Source organism: Ursus maritimus, unplaced genomic scaffold (genome assembly GCF_017311325.1).
Source record: "Ursus maritimus isolate PB19 unplaced genomic scaffold, ASM1731132v1 scaffold_5, whole genome shotgun sequence".
Classification (NCBI taxonomy): Eukaryota; Metazoa; Chordata; class Mammalia; order Carnivora; family Ursidae; genus Ursus; species Ursus maritimus.
In genome coordinates this window covers 41,586,476-41,611,031 of record NW_024426663.1, presented here as the reverse complement: position 1 = coordinate 41,611,031, position 24,556 = coordinate 41,586,476, and the positions used below count along the sequence as shown (strand labels likewise).

General features: G+C 43.3%; 1 long non-coding RNA gene across 8 annotated transcripts in view; it reads left to right on the top strand.

The window, feature by feature from the left end:
* LOC103663648 overlaps positions 1–24,556 on the top strand; it is a 140,643-nt gene that overhangs the window by 88,655 nt on the left and 27,432 nt on the right. For all 8 annotated transcript variants that reach the window (XR_005832491.1, XR_005832488.1, XR_005832490.1 and 5 more), the window contains 2 exons: positions 17,175–17,259; positions 22,077–22,236. This is a non-coding gene — a long non-coding RNA (uncharacterized LOC103663648). The remainder of the gene's footprint in view (positions 1–17,174; positions 17,260–22,076; positions 22,237–24,556) is intronic.

Genomic DNA, 24,556 nt, shown 5'->3' with positions numbered 1-24,556 from the left:
TCAAAGGCTTCTTAGGAATGTGAAAGAAGGCAACGGGTGGGAATCCATTTTGAAATTCATATGGTATTATGAAAATCTGTCTTACTTAAAATAAATTTACAATTCATACTTTTCACTAATTCAATCTGACCTTCTGTCCAACTGTCTACAGCAGTGAGGTTTTTAAGCTTTATGCAGCTTCAGTGAAAGGAAATTCCCCAATGAAATGTTGTTTATGTGTGTGTGTACACACACACACACACACACACACACACACACACACGTATGGATATAAACATTTATCCTCTTTCTACTCCTCCTACCCCCAAAAATCTTTGGAGTCATTTTTGGTATTCTGAGTACACTGAATGTACTTAACACATTACAATTGAAGAAGCTTGTGTGTTCTTGAAAGAGCCTAAGTGTTGGAGTTGGACAGGCTTGGATTCAAATTCAGGATCTTCCATCTAGATGAGTTAGCTTCAACAACGATCTCCTTCAGCCCCCTTTTCTTTGTCTATAAATGATAATACTAACTGTACAGAACTTTTATTAAGACTAGGGGAGATGAGGTACATAGTGCCTTAGCACAGAGTAGGCACTCCAAAGAGATGATGATTATCAATATGAAAGATGAGTTGCCTTGAGTAATATTTGCATTGGAGAAAATACTCAGGACTTGTCACTTTGAATCTCCTGCTCCTAGTACAACTTAGCTCCCAAAATATGAAGCTGAGTACAGTCCTAATCACAGTGCCTGGTACAGTTTTGTTTTTGTTTTTTAAAGCACATAGACAACTTATATTGCTTTTGGTGAAATGTATGTTGCAAAGTATCAAAATCATGTTTCTTCCATTTTCAGACACTTGCTCTTGAATGTTTTGGCTTTGAATGTTTGGAAATCAGAATGAGCTTTAGAATCATTGTCAAAATAAACTTGTCAACTGCTAGGTATAGGAGTCGCTAAGAGGAATTGTCATTTGCCTGTGATGCGTGAATTCAGACAGATCTTTCAGAATAAAGAATGTTGAGAGCCAGGAAGTATTGGTGTTTCTGCTTCACTCAGTTGCAAAACATCTGTCTGTCAAGCTTTTCGAGAGAAGCTGTTGAACTTCCTGCAAGATGTAATCAATTAAAGAAAAAAACTTTTTAAGATTCTAAGTTAGGTGCTACAGAGGTCAAACTCACAGGCACTTTTATGAAAGTGTCGCCTCTGCTTGGCAATGCCAGTGTTCTAGTGAATCCAAGGAATGTGTAGAATATAAGTGAGGAAGGTGGGTAATTATGTGAATAAAATGTGTGCTGTTTCTTGGTAAAAAAAAAAAAATTGTGTATGTTCAGTGTTGCATTTCTGGTTTTCTCTTTCTGATTAAAACTGTCATTTTAATTAGATAAAGTACTTTCTTCTAATTGACAGACTCAGCAGAGAAAGGTTCTTGCTTTTAAAGTCATGGGTTAATATATAATTAAATGTATACTTGAGATGTCTGCACTTTTACTGTATGTATGTTATACTTCAATACAACATTGAAGAAGTACGGATAGATGTTCCTGTGTATTTAGCTTGAATAACTGAAGATGTATCAAAATAGACCAGTTATAGCTTTCGAACTAGGAAGTATAATTTTTTTTAAGTTTATTTATTTTTTTTAGTAATCTCTACACCTAACATGGGGCTCGAACCCTTGACCCCGAGATCAAGAGTTGCATGCTCTTCTGAGTGAGCCAGCCAGGTGCCCCTGAACTCATAAGTATAATCAATCATGTATAAAACACACCTTCTTGGCTAAATCCTCGGCACTTTACACATGTTATTTAATAATAATAACTGCTAATATTTATTTTTTTTTTTTTTAAAGATTTTATTTATTTATTTGACAGAGATAGAGACAGCCAGCGAGAGGGAACACAAGCAGGGGGAGTGGGAGAGGAAGAAGCAGGCTCATAGCGGAGGAGCCTGATGTGGGGCTCGATCCCGGAACGCCGGGATCACACCCTGAGCCGAAGGCAGACGCTTAACCGCTGTGCCACCCAGGCGCCCCACTGCTAATATTTATTAAGCATTTTACTCTGTGCCAGATACTTACTTGCAAGGGGTGTATCAACATCTTGTTTAGTCTTTAAAAGACCTTACGATGTGGGTACTATTATCTTTACAAACGAGGAAATGTTTATATAAGGCACATATAAGTTAGTTACTTATATGAAGTCACACAGCGGGAATAGGGTCAGGGAAAAATGAGAATCTGGGCAGTGTGACTCCAAAGGCTTGCATCTATGTACTTTTTCACAGTCGCACTCAAAAATAAACACAGTAGGTTCCATTGTCCTTACTTCACAGATGAGCATTCTAACACTCAGAGAGGTTATGTACTTTGACTGCATCACACAGCCTGTAACTGGGACAGCTGGGATTTGTACCTGGTCCTGTCTCCAAAGACACTGTTGGCGCCTCTGTGACATACAATGTAATGCCTTTCCCGGGGAGGATGTGTTCTTCAGACATAGCTTTCTTTACATCATATCACAGTGTAGCCTAAGAGTGAAGATGGGCTGGAGACAGAGGGGGAGGGCAGAGAACCGAAGGAATAGCTGTTAGAACTTCAGAGGAGTTGCCATTGACCTCTGTAATCCTGGCACTCCACAAATTGGAATTTTCCTCTGGAAGTGACCTTCTTTGGGTACTGTTGCCAATTAAATTTAGTTCATATCCATTGGAATATGATGTCATCAAGTTTCTCTAACTTGGCAATGTATTTTCCTTTCTGCCCCTTCCCTTCCTCATTTGCCCCTGTACACCTACCCCCCTTAAAAGAGAAAACAAAACCAGAAAGTAATAAAGGACTTTAAGAAGTGTAGTCCTCAAGCTTAAAAACCCCACATGGGCAGTCACTGTTGCCTTGCTCAGAGGGACCCACGGGGGGATGCCAAGCTGTGCTCCTTGATACCCACCAGGAAGGTGAGGCCTGTTTGAGCTTCCTCTATGACTTACCATTTGTAAATTCGTTCTAAGCCTTTGAGATTCCAACTATACCAATTTTTAAAATGCTAGTTTCAACAACAATTTATTTTGGGCCATTTCAGTTGGCTGCACTTTTCTTTATTAGTAACCAAAAATTATGATTGGAGTCACCTCCACTGCCTGTGGAAAAAAAGCTTCATTTCTCCCCACCCCGAGGACATTTACAATAGTGACTTGGGAACTTGCAGTGGAGAGAGAGCATTGAAAATCGAAGTACTACTTTGGCATTTTTAGCATTTCAGAAGGCATGTACTACTTGTAACTTAGGAAATTTTGAAGGAATTTTCTAAATATTGGGTTCTTGAGACAAAGGGGAAGCAGATACTGGAACAATTTTATAAAATTTAGAATCTTTTGGAGGAGTTAACCAACTATAATAATTTACTGGTAGGAGCATCTTCTCATTTCCATGTGGTTTAGTCTTCATAAATGTCCCTTACCATAGTGCAAATTATGAAGAAAGGTGATCCTTTCAGGTCGGCATCAACCTAAACAATAAAAGTTAAAAGTTTTAAAAAAATTTTTCAGTGAGGCCTCTCATTAACATTTATGAAGTAAAATGTTTTTTAAAAAATTCCATGGTTCTCATGTTTTGAATGTTCGTCCTTTTAAACAGTCAGTTAAGGGGTGTGTCTTTTTTTTCTTTGCACTCAATTTCCTTCTCAGCTGCTACATGGTGACATGGTTAACACCTTCAGCCATCAAGAGGGTTGAAAAAGAAAATAATGTGTCCATCTCGATTCTAGTTATGAGTCTGCACCCCAGCACCTGTTAGCTCAAAGTCAAAGCTCCATGGATGCCAGGATTCCAAGCTTAAAACTCCACTCACAAGCAAAAGGGTTAGATAGGAGGTAGAGACAAGAAATTATTTTTAATTAAAGAAATGGGATCTAAAAGCAATAGTTATGAAAGTTTAGCTGAAAAATGCTAGCCTTTCCAATGCATTTGAATATTAGGAGCTGTGATGTGAATGTCCCTTTTCATAATTACTGCAGTGGGTGGATCCATCATCCACCCAGGGTCCTTTATCTGGTCACCAGACAAGAGAGGCTCAGGTGGACTCAGGGAAAGTGTCTGTTTAATAAGGTGGGTCTGTTTTTGAAAATTGTGAAGGGTCTGAGTGTCCTGGGGCTGAACTCTTAGGCAGGGCTCTTTCATAGGAAAAGAGGAATCTGTAGATTACTGAGCAATGTGAAGTATTCTCCAGTCTGTCAGGGCCTCCCTGGGCACAGCCGCACTAACGGGGGGTCAGCAGGATGCACGATGCCCTAGCCTAATGCTGGGCTTACGGGTTTCCACACTAGCGCTAAGTGTAAATGCCTGCTTTGCCACTTACTTGCCCTGTGATTTAGGGAGAGTTACTTAGCAGCCCTAAGCCTCACTTTTGTCATCTGTAAAATGGGGATAGTAATGGTCACTATCTTATACGGTTGTTCAAGGGCCAATGTATGTCCAGCCTTTTAGCACAGCACCTGGCACATTCCATGTGCTAGTGAATGATTTTTAACTGTGTGATTTGAATGTTGTGATGACAGTTTACAGAACAATTCACACCACTCTGAGATTTCTTGAGTAGCTGAAAGCTTCAAGTTCTGCCCTGGGAAAGGGTACGTATGTGCTTGGCTTTCCATTTCCTTTTCCATAACTTGGCCTCTTGTACCCTCCAGGCTCTGAACTCCATCTGTGGGACTCTGGAAAATGCAAAAGGGCAGGAGGGGGACAGCTACCTGCTGAGGAAACCGGGTCCCACCCTGCCTGCCTCCTCAGCCTCCTCAGCCCTCTGCTGTCTGGCCCTCGGGCCTAGGTCTGTGTGTGGACAGAGAGCAGCTGTCACTGTGTGTGTGAAGGCACCCAGCTGCAGGCAGGCAGCATCAAGAGCTGCATCCAGAAGGACAGTGTCCAGCAGAGCTAACGTGGGTTGGTTTCCTTGGGGTCTGGAAAGGCCACACCCTTTAGATCAAGTAGGGGAAACAGGTGCCCAGAGTAAACACCAAGACCCAGCAAGGAGGCCCCCAAGTCCATTCCTGGAGCTGATTCAGGGATTTAGGCACTTCTCCCTCCCTCCCTCCCACCCACCCACAGGCCGACAATGGGAACTCAAAGAATAGGGCCTTCCTTCCTTCCTACTCTGACTGCAGGCCTGTTGGTCAGCAATGGCCTCAGGGAATTGTAAACCTTTAGGAGAAAGAAATCACAGGCCAGGGCTGCAAAGAGACGGTTCAGTGAAAATCTGTTCAGTCTGAGGAGGCCTGTGGAGCTCTGTACTTAGCTCCGAATGCGGTCCGGGAGGAGCCTGGCGGCTGCCCTGTACCCAACCCTCTTCAGCTCCGTTTGCTCTTCCATGAAGCCTACCTCAAACCTTCTCCCTTCTTAAGAATCAATAGGGAAAAGAACAACTACCTAGTAGAAAAATGGTTAAGGACATTATATTAGAGTTCTCCAGAGAAACAGAATAATAGGATATATATAGACACATAGATTTATTATGAGGAATTGGTTACATGATTATGGAGACTGAGAAGTCTCCAGATATGCTGTCTAAGCTGGAGACGCAGGAAATCCAGTGTCTGAAGTCCTGAAAACCAGGGGGGCTGATGGTGTAAATCTCGAGTCCCAGGACAGGAGAAGATGACACATTGCAGCTCAAGCGGTGAGGCAAGAAAAAGGAGCGAGTTCCTCCTTCCTCTGCCTTTTGTTCTATTTAGGTCCTTACTGGATTAGGTGATGACCACCCATCCTGGGGAGGACAATCTACATTACTGAGCCTAGCAATTCCAATGCTAATCTCATCTGGAAACACCCTCGCAGACACACCCAGAAGTAATGCTTAGTCTAGGCCGCTGTGGCGGTTCAACTTGATCAGTAAAATGAACCATCGTGGATGTGAACAGAGTGCAAGTTCATAGCTACACATTTTCCCTAGTAAACACTCTCACATGTGCGTAAAGAATAGATTAAAGAAAGTATCCTTCATGGGGGTTGATTTAGTGAATATTTTTATTTTAGCCATTCTGATAGGTAAAAAAATGAAACCTTGTTTTACTCTCGATTTTTTTAACTGTGAGGAAAAGAGTAAGTTCATTCTTAACAGATTTTATTGCCTTGCGCTAATAGAGAAATAGAAACCTCAGTGAGAATATTTTCAACCTGTCCCCACATCCGAGCCTATGCTCTTTCCTCTCCCACACTCGTCTTTCCACTTTCTGTACCTTCCCCACTCCCTGGATGCCACCCCCAGCTTCCCCTAGGACTTTGCCTCTCTTTGCTGAACTCTCAACCCCTCCTACCCTCCTGAATTTTTATCATTGATATTTAAATTCACCAGAGTCTCCCAGATCTAAAACCACCACCCAGTAGCTGCCCCAGACCCTCTTTTCCTCTTTTTCATTCAACTTCTTGAAAGAGGTGTCTACACTGCCTATTAACTGCTCCTCTCCCTGTGCTCGCTCTACAACCTGCCTTCTGTCTCTACCACCCTCCTTGAACTTGCCCCTCAAAAATCACGAGTTACTTCCATGTTGGTAAAATCACTAGACACCTCTTCTTGAACATTCTCATCTGCTCCTTCAGCTAGCTTCAGTTACCATGTGTCTATCTTTAGTCTAGATCCCTCAATAACTAACTAGCTAATTAAGTACCTAACTTGCTGGTAGTGGTCATCTACTTTGGGTGTCCCATAGACACCTCAGCCTCAGCCTGCGAAAACTGTGTGACCACCCCCACCCTCCACCCAGGCCATGCCCCATGTCTCCCCCCCCTCCCTCAGTGGATGGCTCTGTCGTCCATCCAGTTGGCCAAGCCAGAGACTTGGGAGTTGTCCTGTCACCTTGCCCCTCCCCTGCTCTCCTATGGCCAACCTTCCAGTTATTCTTTGAATCTTCCCCTCAGCTACTATCTTTGTTCAGGCTACCATTTTCTCTGGGTCATTACAACCGCTTCTCCTCATTTGATTCTCCACACTCCCTGCTATAACCCTTTTTTTTAAATAAAGATTTTATTTATTTATTTGACAGAGAGACAGCTAGCAAGAGAGGGAACACAAGCAGGGGGAGTGGGAGAGGAAGAAGCAGGCTCCCAGTGGAGGAGCCTTATGCGGGGCTCGATCCCAGAATGCTGGGATCATGCCCTGAGCCGAAGGCAGACGCTTAACGACTGCGCCACCCAGGCTCCCCTGCTATAACCCTTTCAAGGGCTTCCCCCTACCCTCAGAATAAATTCCAGATTCCTTAATATGGTTACAGATCCTTTGGGACCTGGTCTCATTCACCAACCCCCCTCTTGCATTCTAAGACCTAGTTTTACTGGACTTCAGACAGTTTTTTAATGCCCACCATTCTTGCTCACTTCTGAATCTTTGAATAGGTCATTTCCTCTGCCTCTTCTTTTTCCTTCTTCTCTTCTCCGGGATAACTTCTACTCATCCTTCAGGTCTTGGCTTACAGCTCTCTTCCTCCAGGAACTCCAAATTTGATTGCTCCTTTAGTCTGATTCTCCCAATATGATTGAAATTTAAGATGGAGCTTCTGCCCCTCCTAGCACATCACTATGTCCCCTACCACAGTCTCTGGCACTAGTAAGCGCCCAGTAACCCTTGCAGGAACTGATGAATGAGCGGATCTACCCCCACTTCCCGATGTGTTTTAACAAAGAAGGCTAAATGGAGTCTTGATGCTTTTGTGGAATCATTAGGGGAGGGTAGGGGAGGGTAGCCAGAGGTACCCTACAGAGTTAGAATTATAATTCTAATTTGTTAGAACTGTCCGTCTGGTGATCGATTTTAGAATTTACAGAAATTTTGCATTACTACATCCCCTCATCTTCCTTTTTAAAACTGTGTGTGTGTGTGCGTGTGTATGTGTATAAATGCACATGTGTATCAGAGAACAGCTCTGCCAAGTTGGTTTGTGTAGTCCAGCAGTTTGAACTAAAAATCTGGAAGAAGATTGTTTTTTAGCAAGTTTTCCAAAAATAATCTTGAGGCAAGAGAGTAGGAACTGTGTATTTAAAAATGTATTTTAGTGGCAGCTGTACATAAGAACAGATCGTATTGCTTAAATTTTAACACATAGATACCTGAAGTGCACCGTTGAGATAAAACAATGTATACGTTCTGAGGCTCAAAGCTGACCAGCGTCAGAATTAGAAACGCCAATCTTTGGCAGAAGACAAAGTGTTTGGAAGCTAGAAAACATGGCTATTTGCTCAGATTAATAATTCTGAGAAGGGGAGACGGAATCCATAAGCATGTGAATCCAAGCAAAATTCAGACAGAATTTCTAGGAATGCAGTCAGAGCAAAAGCAAACATTTTAGCAACTAAAAGAATTTAAACACTAAGTTGAATAAATGAAATAGGAAAGAAATGGTGTAGGCCTAACTTTTAAAAGAAGAGAACTAAAGTAGTTCGGTCTTAGTGGACCACACGGAATTCCCAGTAAGAGGTAAAGAAGGCAAGAAAATATGAGTGCTCACACTGGGTTTCCAAAGCTGTCTTCTTTTCCTTAGGTCCAGAACTGTAAAGAATCCACCCAAGCTCCCCACCTCCAATCGGGCCCTTTTGTAGCCCCCTCTGCTGCAACCCCTCCCACCTTCTTACCCACACAGAAACCTGGAATTCTCTTCACTCCAACCCCCGGCCTGCCTGCGTCTTTTCAGTTCCCACCACTTAATAGCTGTAGGGTCTGTCTGACCACAGCCATTAGCCGGGGACATGCCCCCTGCTACTTCCTCGGCTCCTGCCTGGCCTGAGGGCAGGAAGGAGCATCTTTGCTGTCTGGACTGAGCGCCGCTGAGCATGGGATCTGGAGATGGACCACTGGGTCACAGCCTGGTTCCAGCATTTTCTAGCTAACCAATGCTGGCTCAATTTTCCTGTGTCTCAATCTCCTCTTTTGTGAAAAGTGGGGGATAGTAGCATCTGGCCCATAAGGCTGTGTGAGGATTAAATGAGCTGTGTATAAAGTTCATAGACCAATACTTGGTCCGTAGTAAAACTTATTCCATAAACATTAGCTACCATGATTCCTTATTTCCTTATTCCCTGGCTTCCTTCCTTGACTCATTTGAACCTATCTCCCTGGAGCAATCATCTTCAAATAAACTCTGATCCTTCAACTGACTGCTGAAAACACTTGGAAAAATTCCCTGTGGCTTTTAGGGAAACCCTAAATGCTTAAAGAGGCCTACAGGTCCTATGTCCTTCTCCAGCCCCATCCTGTACCCCATCCCCCTGTTCTCAGAGCTCCAGACACTCTGACCTTCTTTCAGTTCTTCAAACCCTCGGAGCTTCCTCTCACCTCAGGGCTTCTGCACAAGCTGCTTCCTCTGCCCGGAATGCCGACTCATCCTTCCCGTCTCCGCAGGAGCCTCCCCACTTCCTCAGGGAGACCTTGCCCTGCCTCCCTAACTAGGTCAGACCTCACTGTGGCACCACGTATTTCTCCTCCATGGTGTTTCTCAGGGTCCCCCTCTGACACGTTTTCCTGTGGTGATTAGATTTACTTCTCTCTCATCCCGATGGCGGGAGCTCTGTGAAGGCAGAGACCATGTCTGTTTTTCATCTACTCCAACCTTCAGAGCCTAGCACAGTTCCTGAATGTAACATGGTTGGTGCTCCATTAATATCTTTGAGATATGGAAGGGAGGGAGGGCAGGAGGAAAGGAAGAGGCATGCCCAAGTGACCTTGCCTGTTCTGGAGGCCACCATGTCCTGAGGGTTTATTGTGGTGGCGAGGAACCATCTCCTAGCCCAAGCCCGCGCGCTCTTCCTCCCTACCTCCCTCCGCTGCCTTTGACTCATTCCTGTTTTTCATTCTCAATGAAATTCCAGTGTTTGTTCTTAGGAAAAATAGTCCTCTCATTGACATTATAATGTGACCTTTGAATGCAGTGTGTAGCCTATTTTCTTCTCATATAGACATTTTGTAGCTCCAAGAAAAGACAAGGTCATAGGTGTGATCCAAACGGTATTCCTTGACCACCCCGACAGTTTGCTCCCTGGTATTTCTGTCCTGCATTGAAAATGGAACCACCTCAGGAGGTTGGCTCCAGCACAAGCAAAAAGGTAATGGAAAGAAGAGGGGAGAGAAAGGTCTTCCAGGTTCACCATTCCCACCACCTAGGGAAAGCACTGGAGAATGAAAGTAAGCCTAAGCAAAAAGCCTCAGTTCTCTGAATGAAAAGCAGAAGAGAAGGGGACACTGCTTTTGCTGCGTGTGGGCGAACATAGATGAACTGCAGAGGAATCAGAGAAGGAGGAATGTCCAAGCGGAAAGGGATGTTTTGCCCTCAGTTCAACCCCATTCTTACACGCAGGAGCCAGCTGAGGGCCAGAGAAGTGAAGGGCCTTGACTGAGCTTATGGAGGCCTGGACTCCCTGGGCAGGGGACTGGAGAGGGAACTGAGGTTCTTAGTGGCTGGCGCTTTGAGCTCTTATCCATAGCTTAGGGACTCCACCCTGTTAAATCCTCCCATAACCGTATGAAGTCGTTTCATTACCCCCATTTTACAGATAAAAACACTGAGGCTCAGGAAGGCCTGGCACAAGGACGAAAACTGTTCAGTGGAAACATGCTGAGGTTAACACTGCCAAGTATCCTTGGCCTTGTCTCTGCACCTGAGCAGCCTTAGCTGCAGGGGGACCACGTGCTCTGGTTCATCTGGGTCAGTCCTGGTTTACACCTGTTGTCCCACTGTCAGTAGTAACAGCACTTTTGCCCTCTAAAAGTACCCCCGTTGGAATAATACATTTATTGTGTAGATACTCTACTGTCTACAAAATGGGGATATTTGTATGACCTGCTCACGGAGTGGGTTGCAAGGAATCGCTGGGATTTTGCAGGGAAAATGCATGGAATCTGGCACATAGTGAGCAGTAAATAGATGCTAGCTGTTGTTACTATTATTATTCCTATTAGGAAGGCATCTGAAGAGGGGACAGCAAGGAGTGAAGCCACACTTCCCGCTTGGCACGCCCATCACGGTCCCTGCGAATTATGCAGCACCCACTTCAAACTGACCCTAGGGGGATGGCACCTCCCACTCTAGACTAGAGGTCATATGGAGGCACTGAGCTTGCTTCTTCCACCTCTAGGTCAGTCACATCCACTGCCTGGGTCTCCTTGGGTCCAGAAGTTGAAACTGCATTTTTTTTTCTTTTACTCTAAAGTCTAGAGCCCAGATTCTGAGGAAGAGTCACAGGGAGAATCCGGCAGAGGATCCCCTCCCCCAACCCCAGCCTGTGCTTAATTAAGTGAGTGGCTTAAGGGACTTGCCTCCTCTTCAAGATTAAGAGGTGGGTGTGAATATTTTCCTCTGGCCCCCTTAAATGTTCTTGATTACAGTAATAAAAATGCTAAGCTCTATTGCCTCTCATTGGAGTAAAGGCGGCTGAAAACTCCTCGTTCCCTGAAGAACCTAATTGTTGATTCTAGTGCATCTAAACAGGTGTTCTTTAGATTGCTTTTTCTAATGCCTTTTCACTGGAAAGATCAATTTAAATGTTGCTTTGAGCTAATCAGTGATGGCTTCTGTATTCATCCAAATTTATATCTTTGCTTCTATGTGCTAGATGAGACATTACTTTCAAAGTCTATAAACTTAAATAAGGTAGGTGATTTTTAATTTAGCTCTTTGTCCTCTTCCGTCTTCCATATTTTATGCAAAATATGCCTGTATTTCTTTTATTATTTAAAATCCTAGTTTAAACCTATATTTGAACTTCCTGAGTCATCTTTGGATGTCTTGGAGCGCCAAGGGAGGTATGTCCTACACAGTGGGTAGTCAATAAATATTTGCAGAAAAGATACGTTAATACAGTAACCTGGATTGTGAACAAATTGGATTTGTTGTCTCTAGGTTTTTGAGGTCGGGAATTCTTTAAATATTGTCTGAACTTCCTTGTGTCTGCATCTGTGTTTATTCTGTTCTCTCTGCCTAGAATTCCCTCAGTTTCACATCCCTTGGAAATCTCACGTTCACGAAAGGTTCTCATCATATGCCAGGTGCTCCATGAAACCAGCTTGCAGTCTCCAGCCAGCTCTCATGGAGTCAGTCTTCGAACAGAGGGACTGGAAAGGGTCACATCTGTGATTTGCCAAACCCCACAGTCCTCTGCGCCTCTCTCATCTCCTCCTGTGGGTATCTGTGCCCTGCCTTTATTCATTCACCCATTGTAAGCATGTGAACTTCTTAAGGTGAGACAGAGGGTGTGCTCTGCTGAACCACATGCGTAGACTGAAAAATAGTCATTGCTTCATGAATTGTGGGTTTCTTGTTTTAAAGAATAACATTTTAAAAGTAGAGTCTACCCGAACGGAGACATGATGAATGTGGCTCTTCAACCAAATCCTGAGAACATGGAGCTTGAGAACTTAGAAGCCATCAACTGGCACTCTTTCACATGCGAAGAACCTCTGGTTCAGAGCGTCCTGGGTCTCAGTTCGGGTCAGCTGCTGGGAAAGACCAGAGTTCGGCCAGCAGATCTTCGGAGTGCTCTTGCAGATGTATCTTTGGACATAATTTAACACGTGTCAGTTTATCCTTGATTGTAAAGTGCACTTCATGATTGGATATGGTAACTGGCTAACTATTCATAGTTCCCCACTCCCTCCCGTTTACTGCTTGTTTCTAAGCAGCAAAGTTGTGGTTCAGTGACTTCTGTCTGGATAATATGAAAACAGGGCACCCAGCCAATTTTGATGAGCTAACTATTTCCCTAAATTATCATGCCTAAGCAAAGGGCCCCAAACCTGCTGTTCAACACTTATCATCGGATCTGGGGGATGGGCTATGCTCAGGCATATCATCAAATAGCTGAAATTTTACATTTAAGATTGTCACGCAGTGAAAATTGGCATCCTTAGAAATGACTGACAGTTCCCCTGCCTCATTTCTGTTACACTGAGTTAGGTAAGGAAAAAAAATCACCTTCATTCTTTTTACAGATTTCTTGCTGAAGACCTATGTGACAGGACTATAAATTTTCACCAGAAATTGATGGGAGAACAGACACTTCAAAGTGCCTGAAAGACTTTGCAAAAGGTCCCAATTAACAGAATGCAGCTAACACCTCAAAAAATAAAACAGAATAAATGTTGCAGTGGGAATGAATCTTGCTCAGAGTGCTGTGTTGTTGGCCGATTGCCTGGTGAGAGTGGTGGCCAGGACTTGCCAGCTGGCTGAGCCACACGCCTATAAAGGAGCGGTCAGCTTACACCTTGGCAAACTATGATTTTGATGGAAATCGTAGAGGTCGGCAGGCGTTCTCCTTAGTAAAATACCTGGGATCGGGTCATGGCTTTTGTTTGAGTGAAGAAAATATCTTGATGGCCAGGATTAGTAGGACCAAGTCGCACTCTGCTCCAAGGGAGAATTCATTACTGGATCAAAATAGATATATACCCTGAAGGAGACACAGGGTGTAATTGAAGGTGGCACATTCATCTACAAAATCCCCAAGTTAAACCAGTCATGCCACTAGTTCCTCTCAACCACCAGTTTGTCAGACTCTCCACTCCAAAGCTACTGCTATGCTATCCTCTCTTGTTTATTCATAGTTGACTGTGAAGAGTTGTGTTGCTTGTCTGTTCTGCATAGATCTGAAGACAGGGATCAGGTATAAACATTCTAGTAGCCCCCACAATGGCTAGCTTAGGACTTGTCACATGGAGGCAGGCACTCAATGAATGACAGAAGGACCAAAGGAGCTTCCATTGTCCAGAGTAAATACCAAACATTTAAAAACTGTTTTCAAAAATGGGTGAAATCTCTATCAGTCTCCCAAATGGATTTCCTTGTTGAAATGTATTAAAAACTGATTTTAATATTTACTTTTTAAAGTGATATAGCCAGAAATAGCCAGAAAATAGCCAGAAAACACACAAAAATAGCCAGAGAAAAGTCCTGGGAACAAATTTAAAAGCCAAATACGGACTGGGAAAAGCATTTGCAAGACTGAAGATGTAAATAACAAGGGTCAGTATCCTTACTATATAAGAGTGGACAAAGAATGTGATCTGGGAATTACAAAATGAGTAATGACTATTCAACATATGAAAGCATTTTCAACCTTACTGGTAACCAAAGAATACAAATGGAACCAGATACCTCTTTTCATCTATCCAGTAAAGAAAAACCTGAGTTGTACTGGATGGGTTATTTGACACTTTCATATTGCTACCCATGGCAATGCAAAATAAAACCACCTTTCAGGAGGGCAAATTGTCAATATATATTTAAAGGTTTAACTCTATGACCTGCAGAAATTCATCCCAATTGAATGAGTAGATCCCAGATAAATATGTAAAAATCTGTGTACAAGCAAACCAGAAGAACCTAAATGTTGAACAACAGAAGATTAATCAAATGATTAATGATGGTACATCCATACCATCACGTAGCCGTTAAATGGTAAAATTGATATATATTAATTGGAATAGAAAGATATTTACAATATACTGAGAAAAAAAGCAGGCCACAAAAAGTATGATTGAGTTTTTGAAAAACATATTTATACATATACACATCTGTTTATATTTACACACACACATACACACAGATAGGTTTACTCTCAAGATAGCTGTGATTTATGCCTTCCTCAGAGTCGTTTTTATATGAAAAGATTGAGCTTAGCTCTGTGATAATAAATATGAGGGTTTTGTTCAAACATACTTGAAGGTTTTATTTATTTATTATTATTTTATTTATTTCTAAACCAAATATTTAAAGTATTTAATATTAAAAATATTAAAGTATTAAATATTTAAACCAAATATTTAAAACCCAAAGATTTAGTTCAGCCGACAGAGGTTTGGACATACCCAAGAGTCTACCAGCGAAGAACTTCTACAGATGCTTGCTGGATTAATGATGAATGTACTAGTGTGTGGGTGTGTGTGTTTTTCCTTGCCAGAGATCAGACCAGGTTGGGTTTTTAGACTTAAATATTAGTCAGTGTGAAATGTGGATATATGCATGGAGGAACAGGGAGGTTGGATTAAATGAAACCTATCAAGTGTTCCATGTTTTAGATTTGCTCCATTATAAGCATATGCAGGCAACCCTTGACTTATGCCGGATTGGATATTGGAGGATTATTTCAAGTCTGAGTTTGATTGTACCATTTCAAATATATGGAGGAGGAGAAATTATTGGGGAAGTGAAGGATCGTAACGAAGCAGGGGAGGAAGACTATAAAAGGGTAGGAGAAGAAAAGAATCTTTGTTTTAGTGCCTTAGAAAATTAGTTGGTGGGGAATAGTTGAAAATTACTAAAGTCGACTATAGTAAATCAAATTAGCATTAGTATTTGTGAGTATGTGATTGTGAAAAGATGGGCTAAATAACTAGCTAACAGTCTTTTCAAGACCATTGGTAATAGAATCAATTATGGTTCATTATTAACTATATTAACAGAAAATTAGCCTTTACTAGCGCCTAAAAATATGAGGTTGTTATAATAGACTGTGGTCCCTTACCAGCATATGTAAAACTTGAAGGTTTATAAAGCAGCTCCCTTCCCAGGACTACACTAGATTAGATGATCAATTAATGGCTAAAACGTTATTGTATCTCTTTTTAATATTTTCTGTCAAAAACTTAAATATTCCTGATTCAACTTGTGTTTCTATTTGAGTAATATAATTTGGTCATAATTGGTTTCATTTCGATTGTCTTTACATTTTGGGTACTTATTATCTTTTCTCTCACCCACTGGGAATGCCAAGTACCAATTTTTGCTATTTAGCAAGTCAGTAAGGAGCTTCCCACTGAGTTCCTTAATTATTGTTAATTGAATATTGTAAATGGTTTTCCAGGATCACCGTTTTAGCAATCTATGTGACATCTTTCTCAGTTAGCAAGAGTTAAAGCGCCAAGAATCCCTTCTACCCCTTTCCAGGCAATCATCATATCAAATAACTGGTTCCTATAAAAACTAGTCTCCTCTTTTCAAATGTCAAGTCACATACCTGCTTCTGTGGCACTTAGAACATGGTCACTGCTCAACGAGTATTGAACAACAGCTGTCCTTTAAAATAGAATGACTCCCAGGTCCGGCCTGTGAGGGAACATTCCCTTTTACTTACCAGAACTCCCACAGTGCCTCTCACCCCGCATGTCAGGCCTGGTACTCTACGGCAGAGCTTGTCCATTTTCATGCACCAGGACCAAGCTTTCTAGTGCTTTTTGCTGCTCTATAATCAAAAGAAAGTTAAAAAAAAAAAAAGTAAATAAAGAGCCTCAGAAGATCTGAGAATGTCAGAAATGCTACAGGCAAAAAACTGGAGAGCAGAAAAAATCACTGAGCCAGCCTTCCTGTGCACTTCTTGCCTTACAATGAACAATAAAAAAGAAGTGAGAAATTTATGACGTGCCTTTTGAACTTTGAAACTATGTCTCCATTTTTGGAGGAGGCAAGGGGTAAGGCTTCAATGTACCGAAGTTGTGTTGGAGGTTGTTTTTAGCTACATAAAATCTTGCCTTCTTAGTGATTTGTTTTCTTGCTCGGTCAAGAAATCTCAACCATCCTTAAGAGATCAGGACTAGAAGAAGACTTGAGACCTAATCCAGAGTCTCCTCTCCCATCATGGTGGCCCAGAAATTATTAGAAAGAGAGAGACAGAGAGTGAGAGAGAGAGAGTGATTGTCTCTTTGGAAGGGTAGGCTTCCACAGGCTTGGCTAGTAACCTATTTGAATGTAAAAGACATTTTCTGCCAGGACTTTTGCCTTGATCTAGCCAATTGTTATTAAGTTTAGCAGGTTTCAGGTTTAGAGACAAATTCAAAGCCTATCTCTGGTAATTTCCAATGTTGAGTTTTATGTACTATGTGGTGATAATTTTGTCCCTGGCTTTTTATTTTTCTATTCTTAGAAACATAAGGATTTGCCTACATTTCTCAACTATTTGATCCTTGTTTATTGTATATAGATTTGTAAGCCACCTCAAATCTTTAATGATTAAAGATGAGTCAGAATGAATAAATGATTGAATGAATAAAATAGTAAAAATGTCCTCAAGCTCAAGTTTAAGAGCACATTTGTTAGTCCTGAGGAAGAGCTGCTTATCATTACTTTTTAATAGAGACTGCAATCAGAGCCTGCTTACACCATAGCCGTTTCTAATGAGAAATGTCCTGAACACACCCTTTAACTTCCCACCACTCATTTTCTCCTAGGAATTGGACTAGAAGCAGACACCTGACCTGAAGCTAACCATTGCATTGGCTGGAGACGGCGTGTCACCTAACCTGGAACCAACAGGTGAATGGGGTCGGGCAGATTCAGTCTTTTGAGAATTGAAAGTTCAGCGAGAATGTGCTCATTAGTAGCAGGGAGCTCAAACAGAAGGGTCTCAATTAGAGAGGGGTCTGAGAGCTCTAATGCCATGTGCACGCAGAGTGAGGGAGCAGAAACTACAAGGAAGCCATGAAGGTAGTCGGGGGAGAGGGGAGGCCAAATCGCGTGGGCCTACGGGACAGAGAGGGGAGAGCAGCAGGCCCCTGACCTGGTAGCTCAGCATCTGCTTCCCCACCATGTGCATTCTCCTGGTAAGCCTCCCGTTTCTCCCAGGAAACCTAACAGAACCTTTGTTGTTCGCAGCCAAGAGTCTCAATATGTATCAAAGCATTTTCTATTCTTCCTGTTTTTACTCAGTTGTAAAGTTTTCACTTGATCCCTTTGGGCTTTTCTGCTTTTCCAGTAATATTAAAAATTTTTGTCTCCTTGAAAGATGTTTGGGAGCAGAAGTTTAAAAGAAACCAACCGAAAGGGCTAATTATTCCCATTTCCTTGTCTCTAAATAAATACTGTATTAAAAATTCCTTGGGGCGCCTGGGTGGCACAGCGGTTAAAGCGTCTGCCTTCAGCTCAGGGCGTGATCCTGGCGTTATGGGATCGAGCCCCACGTCAGGCTCTTCCGCTATGAGCCTGCTTCTTCCTCTCCCACTCCCCCTGCTTGTGTTCCCTCTCTGGCTAGCTGTCTCTATCTCTGTCGAATAAATAAATAAAATCTTTAAAAAAAATTCCTTAATATTTATGAAAGGAGATTCCCTAACTTCCTCCAACGGCTTGCTTGCTTTTCTTACAAATAGTGGAACTCATTTGCTGTGAGGCCCCACTGTCTGATATTTGCATATACTGAGGCTTTCTCCACTTTTTCAAGTTGCCTTGGATAGAATATCTGGCTTTTTGGCTTGACTTCTGCCTGAGACATGGCCGCTGTCTCCACACAACGCTTCCTTCTTTAGGGCTCAGTTCCCCACACCAGAGGCCGATTTGTCTGGGTGGAATGGGAGGAGCATGACAGCCTGTTTCTATATATGAAGCTGAACTTTTTTAAACCTGAAACATGGTCAAACTGACATACTTGGCTATAGGGAGATCCACAACCTTTGGACACTCCACCTCCTGCAAAGGGAAGACTGGCGGTTAGCTCGATGGAAACGTAGATCCCGGGGGGTTCTCTTAAGTCACCGTGTTAGCCGCTGTCCCTCAGTTCTCAGAGCCACCTCAGGCTTTCAGAAATAAGCAGCCCTTTAAACCCCTAATGCTTCCATTTTCATTACTTCTGTATTCTTTGGGCCTAGAATACCTGCCACAAAGAGTCCAGAATTTTAAATAATTCATACATTTGTCAATGTGTGGTTTCTTTTGGGGGTCATCTTAATGACAACATGGATGACATTGCAAATCAGGTCAGTTGTGCAAAATCCAGTCTGCTCATCAGCTGAAACTATCAGAGGAACTTTTCAGTCTGACTCTGTGTGGATGCTGGATGTTCTAAGAAGTAGGTTCCGAGTCACAGTCTGCTACGTGTTAACTATGGCTGAGTCCCACTCTGTGGTGGCCGGATTTGCCACATTGTCTTTTATGACAGGGTCCTCCTATTCCTAACCTTATGAGCTGTTCACTCCTCCTCTCTTGAGAAGCTTATTCAGTAAACCTCTTGCTTACTCTCTATGGGAGAACCCTAGCTGCTTAAAGGTACTTATGCATCAACACTCCCCCTCACCTCCTGCCCTCCCCCCCCCCCCCCCCCGCCTGGGCGTTCATGCCACCCTGTGGCCCATAATGTTCTCATTCTACTCAGCTGGAATGTCCTCCTTTTCCTGTCCAGCTGTCAGAGCCCAGCTTAAGTCTCCCCTTCTTTCCAGATTCTTCTCTCACTTTTCCAGTTCTTCTGAACTCTCACAGCCTTTGTCATCCATACCAGTCTCATTCATTATTGTAAACTGCAATGGATTGTTTCCTGCTCTTTGTCAGATCAGACCTGCAGCCAGATCACAAGCTCAGAAATGGACCTGGGACTATGGCCTTTACTATGACTTGATGCTCCACACCTCTTGCATGAGCACATTTATCCAGATACAAAAAGAAAGAAAGAAAGAAAGAAAGAAAGAAAGAAAGAAAGAAAGAAAGAAAGAAAGAAAGAAAGAAAAGGAAGAAAAAAAATTGGTTGATTTACTGCAACTGCATTTTCTTTGCACGTGGGAAAGCAATACTAAACTCAGTCACCGTAATTTCCTCTGTGGGAAAAACTAGAGGGGACACAAATCCCCCTGCAGATTTGAATCCTTCTGGTAAAGGACCCTTTATTCCCCCAGGAGCTGCCATTGCAGGAGGGCAGCTTTCCAGTCCTCCATCAACTTGCTTCATCAAGTTGTAAGGGAATGCTCAGATGCTCCATGGCCCACAGTCAAGCAGAAGTATGAAAGCCTACCCGAAAATGAAACCTAAATGGTTCTTAAAACCGTTCTTCTGGGGGTGTCTGGGTGGCTCAGTCAGTTAAGTGTCTGCCTTCAGCTCAGGTCATGATCCTGAGGTCGCAGGATCAAGTCTCCCATCAGGCTCCCTGCTCAGCAGGGAGTCTGCTTTTCCCTCTGTCCCTCCCCCCTTCTCATGCTCTCTCTCTCTCTCTCACTCTCTCTCTCAAATAAATAAATAAGATCTTTAAAAGAAAAAAAAATTCTTCTGAGAGCGGACAGTGCAGCCTGACCTCAGTAGAACCAGCCGTTGTCAATACTGCTTCCTTCCTTGCCAGCCCACAGGAGGCCAGAGCAGTTGCAATTGACAAGTGGTCTCCACACTGGGTGTTGTGTGTCAGTGATGAACCACTGAATTCTCCTCCTGAAATCAATATTGTACTGTATGTTAGCTAATTCGAATTTAAATAAAAAGTTGAAAAAGAAGGAAAGTGGTCTCCAAATATTTGAGTTGAAATGTTACTAGAAGACTTTCTTTTTCTCATTTTTTCCATACATTGGATGTCAAAGATGCAAATTTATTTTTATCGTGCAGTTCTGTGGCTCTATGCTTTCTGACAATGAAGGTTATTGTGGCATTTGCTCACAGCCAGTGGGTTTAAGCTTGTAAGGCAAGCCCTATAAAGCCAGGCTAATTTCCCCTAAGCCCCAGGACTGGAAATTAGGTTGCTGCCACTAGGGTTTTCACATGACTCAACCCTTCTCCAAGCTCCCTCTGCTGAGGCAAAGCATTTAGCACACCATCCGGCCAGTGCCTTCAGATGAGATCATAATTGGGAACAGGCTTTGTCAGTGTCCCCTTCAGTGTGGGAGCTTAGGTCTGATAGCAGTGACCAGAGAATAGCACAGGTAGCTGTCCCCGAGCCAGGCCACAGGACTCCAAGGCCTTCGTGTCTCACTCTGTGGTAAAGCGAGGCAGCACTTTCTTTATTACACATAGTGGCCCTAGAGAACAAAAGACCCAGACAAGTCACCCAAACCAGCTGCAGGATAAGCAGAGCTGGAAGTGGTGGGGGGCACGCAGGGAGGGCCAAGCCCGTAGCCACATCCAAGTGGGGCACACCACAAATGCTGAAGTCCCAGAGAAGGTTCGTGCTGAGGGCAGGTATCAGGCTCAGGAAACACACAGAGTCTGGACGGGGTTGGCCATTGCAGCTCTGCTCTGGGGAAATCTCTTTTGAAGGCTTGTGGCACCCTGGCTCTGAGGCACATATGCTATTGTTAAGAGACCACAATTCAGAACTGAGCACCTCACACCAAACCCCGGAAACAGAAAAATAGTATGAATTGAAGAAATGGAGTCAGAAATCTTGGATTCACGTTCCGTGCAGTGGAGTATTGGAGCTGGCTCCCTAGAGCCAATGCATCTCCCCCCAACCCCACACCCCGTAATGTCAGGTTGATGCTTTGAAGTTGGCCATTGTTGGAATATTCACACTGCAGAAATTGGCAAACCAATTCAGTGTGGTGGGGGGTCTTTCCCCTGCCAAAAGTCACCCCTGCATATATGCCACGTGAGCCATGTGAACCTTGGGTGATACTCATTTCACAAGGGTGTTAGTGTAAATAAGACAATTAACTTGGAAGTCCTCTGTAAACAGTAAAAGTTCTGTAAGTGTTCATTTTTATTATTTGAAGTAAAATATTAAATATAAAGTTCTAACATTTATTAAGATTAAAGCATATAATTATTACCTTTAATCACAAGCTTCAAATATGCAATAGGACAAGATTTCAGAAAGCAAAACTGTTAGGAAGCAGCATATTTGTGTCAGTTAAAACTATTACGTGCAAGTTACAAAACTCCTAACTCCACTTGGCTTCAACAATGAAGTGAGTTCATTGTCACCTAAACTAAAAATGGCCAAAGAGAGTGCCAGCTTAATTCAGCTAGCTTAATCCAGAGGCCAGGCTAAATCCAGCAGGTCAGATGATGCCGTCATAGAGCCGGGTGACCATATGCTCCTGTTTGCCCAGAATCGTCCTATTTATGCATCCGATCTGGTTTGGCGTATGTCTTGCCCTGTTTCGTTCTCGAAGTTGTCCTAGTTTAGAAGATAAATGATATGTTTACTTAACCAAGGTTTGCTCTCTCTGCTCAGTTTTTTTTGTGTTGCAGGATTCACCCTCGGGCATCACATGGTGCCCTCCCCGCTCACTCTCTGCAGCTGCAGCCTCTTACACGGAGGGAGGAGATCTATAGCCACAGCAGACCTCGCAGCCTTACACGTCCCAGTGTAGCGGGACAGAACATCTCTTCCAGGAGCACCTGTGTAAGTCCTGGGATTCACTGTCTCTCTCCCTGGTCTGATTTAGGTCCCATGGCCATGCCTGAAGCATCCATTTGAGAAAATGGATTCACCGATGGACTTGGTCCATCAGGCTCACACCCAGAGTAGGCCTGAGATAATTCCAAGCAAATCACACAACTCAGAAGGAGGGGACTTCTCCCAAGGAACGGTTGGCAGCAGAAGAGGTGAGTGGATGCTGTAGAGGTAACAAGAATGATCCGTGGCCATTGCAGAGCAAAGTGCAGGAATTGGAATGGGCTGGCCCAGCTTCCAGCTTTTCCACTAACTAGGGTTGGTGTGATGGTGAGCCCTTGCATGCCTTAGCCCTCAGTTTCTTGTTAGGAAAAGTGGAAAGGTAGGACTAGAAGATTTCGAAGGTTCTAGTTCACTCAAAGTGTTTAATGTACGGCTGCATCCTCTCGTTAGTCTTCAGGGTTATCAATTCCAGGTTTATTTTGTTACCGGATTTTTCTCACTGGGCCTAAATAGAACTCACCTTGGCTTTATTCCTAATGCTAGAAAACTTCCAACTCTGGTGGAGTTATGAAATGTTCCATTGCTCCTATTAAGTAAATCATATTCTTTAACTAGCTAACTTTCCCCACAGTTTACAACTTGTGTCAGACCCTGGGAAGATTTGCTTTTAGTTTTTTCCCTGTGAACCAAACAAGTCATAAAAACAGATTTATATCATGGTTTCCTTACAGCTGCATTTTATCCTAGGTTTCTTAAATCAAGAAATTGACTAACATAATGGCTGAATGAATAAAACACGGCAGCAATGAGTGACTGCCTTTAGCAAACTGAGAGGGAGTCTTATTATTTAAATGTTCCTGGTTATATTAAGTGGAGCAAAAGGCTTGGAATCGAAAGTGAGAGAAATAGGCAGCCAAGTCAAAAACGCCACCAAGCTGTAAATAAAATATGAAACTGGCTTGGAAAGGGAGCTTTCCTTCGAAGTCAAACGCTGATATATAGTCCCTAATTGTGGGACGTTTGTAAAAGGTGACATGACACCTGTCAGTTATCCACAGCAGCCAGGAAATGTAGATTACATGAATAATTCACCAATCCAGTGCCCTTTGTTGCTAAGCCGGCTAAGCCCAGTCCATAAAATAACTGCTGATAGGAAAGAAGAAAAAATATGTTTAAATTGCAAGAGCCGTATGTTACACGCGGAAATGTTTTCAAGGCAGTTTCATTATACAGCTATGTTCCTTCCAGTGAGCCCGCGTGGCTAAATAATTAACATGTGAGCCTTTATCAGGTGTAACAAAGGAGGGGTCTTGGGCTCTGGAAACTTTATATGTCCCCTTGGGGAGGTTGCAGAAGAGTCTGCAGTAACAGAAACCTCTCATCACATATCATCATGTCTCGCCCTCCCAAGTTGCATGCAATCCTTTAAAAAGGTTAAGTCTGAACTTTGGTTTTGGAATCATGGAGTCATAGAATAATAAATTCAGGTCACTCAGAGAGAGCCTACTCTATAGTTTTCAGAAGCAAGAGAAACCTTTTCTCAAAGAAAATCTTCTGTGTGTACGCCATCTAAGATCCAAGTGGGATTGTGTTCGTTGACTCGGGGTGGTGGCGTGGGGGATGATAGAGGATGCCTGCCGTCTGCCTCCTCACAGCCCCCTCCCCTGCACCGCACTCCCCACCCCTGCCTGAGCACCTCCAGGGATCCTGCTGTCCCATTTCACAGATGAGGAAACTGAGGCTCCCGAGGCGAAGTGGTTCCTAGAAATCAAAAAGCAAGTCGATGGCAGGCCTGGGACCAAAAGCCAGGCTGCCGGCTCCCATGCACCACACATACACATGTATGACTGTAAGTACAGCTTGTCTACACAGCCATACCAGCTGCCAGGATTTGGAGAAATACCAGTTGTGCAGCTCCCAGGACCTCACAAGTGAGCATGAGGAATGGAAACAAGTGACTCTTTCATTTGTGGCCCGGGCCCAGGCAGCCTGATACCTACACTCCCCTTACCTCCCCCACTTTCGTGTTGGCCACAGGGCCAGGGTCGAAGGTCATGGGTCAGGTGGAAGGTGGGGCCTTGGAATGCCCAGGGGACTGGGCAGGCCTCCATAGGTCACCTGAGCCAGCCATCCAATCCATCTGCTTCTCTGGGCTGCTGCAAGAACAAGCCTCCCTGGAGAGAGCTGGGGGGGGGGGGGGGGGCTTATTCCAGGAGCAAATCCAGCAACACTGCAGAGATTTTCTCACCTCCACAAGATGGTTCATTCCTTGTAACTTCCTTCCTAGCAAAGATCCTAGCCGACTAAGAGGAATAAGAAAGAGGTTCCACTTCCTAGAGTGTATGTAGAAAAGAACACCTTTCTCCTCATTTTAGGCTTATTTGCTACCCAGGTTTGGCTTTGTTTTTGAAAGTTTGCAAGGAGCTTTCATTCCTGTGTAAACCCAGTGGGTACAAGTGATTTGGCACGGATTTTCTCTAATGTTGTTATTTTTCTCTAATCGTTCCAGCTGATAATATATGAATATAT